Raw genomic sequence first — 3,600 nt, 5'->3', positions numbered from 1 at the left:
TTGACAAAGCTTTTTTATTCCTCCTTAATCATTTGCTCAAGTGTTAAACGAGCTTAGTTTACCAAAGCAACAACTTTTTGTCTGTGGTATACTTCAAAAATTAGTCGCCCTACAATGTAGTGTCTTCAAATTAAACAGATGTATACAGTTAAAATAATTAGTGTAGTCTCTATAAACAATTTCTGTTCTGGGATTTATATGTAGAACTAATGTTTACTTCAGAATAAAACATTGACAAACAGGGAAGGCAGAGAATCAGAACTTTCACAGAGCTGTGCTTGACCATATCTTATAGACAAAGCAGAATTATAATGCATATAACAAAAATGTTAAAAGTTTTTTTTTTTTAAGTTGATAGTTACAAATATGGTACGTAACAATTTTCTACTTTATTTCAGTACAATTTTCAACATACAGTCTACTATTTCTCAAGATATTTGAAGACTTAAAACAAAATTTCTATAGACTACTTGCAAACAGTAAAATTTAAGTAAAATGCTTACATTCTTATTCAAAAACAAAAATCAAGTAAAAAAAAATGGTTGGTGCAAGTACTGCTCTGTCATAATCTTACTTCATATCTGTTATTCCTTTTCTTCCTTGCACCTGTCCTTCTTTTCTTCATTATTTTCCACGGTCTCTTCTTTATCTCCAACAATCCCATCCCTTTGGTATCTGTCATGAGTCCACTTAGGACTGCTACCTGATTTTTTGAAGTTAAAGCGCCCTCTGCCACATTGAAAAGTACTACGACCTTTTCTTCTTTTGGCCCAATAATCCACACCATCATCTCTGTCGTCATACAAGAAGTACTTTTTGCTCTTTGGGGTATATTCTGGATCCCATTCCTCTTCCTTCAGTCTCTTTTGAATGGTAGTATTTGAATTGTTTGGAGCAGTATTTGTGCCAGCAAAAACTCCTCTGGCTCTTCCTCTGCCTCTAATTCGAAAAAAGGTTCTTCATGGTCAGCTAATTCCGCCAAAACCTAAGTATTCTTCCATTTCATGGTGAGTTTTAAATTTTTTTTCTCTTTCCTTCTTACTCTCCTTTTCTTCTCTAGAACTGGGAGAAGAAGGTGATGCTGAAGAGGATGAAGATCGAGAATGATCTTGCTCTCTACTTTTATGTTTATGCTCATCTTTGTAAGATTTGTATACCTTGTAATCTTTTGGAGTTTTTTCCTGCTTTCGTGATTCACTGGATTCCCTGAAGCCCTTGGAATCTCCCTGTTCTTTACTTCTTTCTTTTCTATGGCGATCAATGTCATGCCAAAAGTCAGCAGAGTCACACCTTAATTTTTTATCTCCCTTTTGATTTTCTTCTTTAAAAACTCTCTCTTCCCCTGCTAAACGGGTATGCTTCCTCAGGGTACTTGGTGAGATGTCAATTCTTCTGTGTATTTCAGGGCTCTTTTGCTGAGTACTATGTTCTTCAGTGGCTTTCTGATGGGAAGTGAACCACTCGTTTAGAGTCATTGCGGCTAACTTGAAGTATTGCTCTTCAACATGATGAACCAAGGACACAATGTGTTGAATAAATGACTCTGAAGTGCTATTGCTGGCCTGTGGCAACTTAATGGGGTCAAAGATGGATCAGAATTCTTGATCCTTCTTGACAGAATGGACAAGTGTACTAGCAAGCAGCCTGTCTTTAGTCAAGGAAGCAGGTCTGTTAGAATCATCAAGAGGAACGCATGCCATTTTGAGTCTGAATTCAGGATGATGACAATCACTCGCTATCATTTTGATCCTAACTGGGTTTTCCTCTCTGAAAGTAGACTTTTCTCATGCATCCAGATTCTTGTGTAGAGGGGGACTGTAATCAAAGTGGTCTTCGAGCTTTTCAGACTTTACCTGCTCAGGTGACTGAGTTTCTTTCTTTACTGTTATTCTTTCAGAATTTTTGTCTTCTTCTTTGTGCTTATCTTTTGTAGTGCTAGGTCTTTCTGCTACATATCCAGTCTGTTTAAGTTTACAATTTTTTTCTTCTCTAAATGCATCATTTTCTCTATTGCCTTTCAGTGAAACTTTGGACTTGTACTTGAGTCCTTCCTCCTCAGTATTCCAGTGAGATGCAGTAGCAAAACTTTTACCCTGATCTGTGAGTACTGACTTCCTGAACTGTCTGTAATCCTCTGTCTGCTCTATGTCATCCCCTTCTGAATCATTAAACTTTTGTTTTCCAGACTCTTTATCAGTGAAGTAATCTAGAGCTTCCTGATTTTCCCATTCTCCCTCTGCCCTCCCTTTCTCTGATCCTGTCTCTTTTGAAGCCTCTTTATCACTGGTATTACCCCTATCAAGCAGGAATACTCTAGACTCTTCATCTGTGAACCTTTTTAAGAACTTCCCAGACTTTGAGTTTCCTGATCTCCACCATCAGGATAAAATGAGGAATGGCCCCAGACTCATCTCTTGGAACATTCTGTGGTGCAATTGTCTTTGCAGGACTTCTTCGTGAAGGGATGTGATTAATTGGACTATTCTGAGAAGGACTATATCAACTATATCCATTTCCAACAGAACCAGAACCAGACCTTTCAGGACTATGCTGAATGGAATGTGAATGCTGAGAAGGAGTATTTTTTGCAGAGTGAACTGTACTGAGCATGGGAGGATGAGAGCAAGATGAACTCTGACTAGGTGGTGTAGCAATAGGTGAAGGACTATGGGGTGATCTGGGACTATTATCATAAGCTGAAAGGCCAGGCCAAACATCATCACATGTGACTGATGACTTATTAAATTCATCGATAAATTCAGATGGGTCATGTTCAATTGTATCTTTCGGTTCCTCCTGTGATTTACTTTTCAACGGATTCTCTTCTTGGGGTTCCCCTTCAGCTTTTTTGGTTTGTTTTTCCTGAGACTCTTGTCTTGTCTTTTAGAAACAGGAGATTTGCTATATGGGGATGAAGAACGAGAAGAGGATGATCTTGGAGACCTAGAAGATCTATATGACCAGCGAGATCTGCTTCTGGATCTTTGAGAAGAAACAGATCTTCTTTCTGGACTCCTGGAACGTGAACGACCTCATCTAGGACTCCTAGAGTGCCTTCTATTCCAGACAGGTCTATAACCACCTCGATGATATCTACCTCCTCCTCCTTGATAATACTGTTTACCCCTTCCTCTGTACCCATGTACCCATAAGATCATCTCATTCCTCTATTATTTCTGTAATCACGACGATAATCTCTAGAATACATATGATCTCTACTACGAGACCTTGAATGTGTTCTGGAACAAGACCTAGAACTGCATCACTTCTTTTTAGAATGAGATCTTGATCTTGGTCAAGAACTAGACTGTGATCCAGACTCTGACCGTGAAGAATGTGATCTAGAATTGGAGCTAACCATTTCTTTTTTCCTTGGGTGTATTTTCCTTGGGTTTATGCAGGATCAAGAAGTCAAGTGAAGTCTTTGAGATACTGTAAAAATACTTCCTGGAGAGAATGCTCTGAGAATTTAAATTCTAAACTCAAATTCCTGACACGCCAAATCGTACTTCCTGGGATTTATCTCCATTGCAACTTAACAGTGGCCATTTCCCAACTCAAGAACGTGAGGAAAACCACAGAGGTACCTTTGACGCTCTA

The 3,600-nt window shown here is 38.6% G+C and overlaps 1 pseudogene; it reads right to left on the bottom strand.

Annotated features, from left to right (window-relative positions):
• Positions 1 to 584: 584 nt before the first annotated feature.
• Positions 585 to 3,361, bottom strand: LOC117064407 (annotated as a pseudogene).
• Between the last annotated feature and the right edge of the window lie 239 nt (positions 3,362 to 3,600).

The sequence above is a fragment of the Trachypithecus francoisi genome, unplaced genomic scaffold (genome assembly GCF_009764315.1).
Source record: "Trachypithecus francoisi isolate TF-2019V2 unplaced genomic scaffold, Tfra_2.0 Lachesis_group2, whole genome shotgun sequence".
In the NCBI taxonomy this organism is placed as follows: Eukaryota; Metazoa; Chordata; class Mammalia; order Primates; family Cercopithecidae; genus Trachypithecus; species Trachypithecus francoisi.
This window is presented reverse-complemented; position numbering and strand designations above follow the sequence as displayed.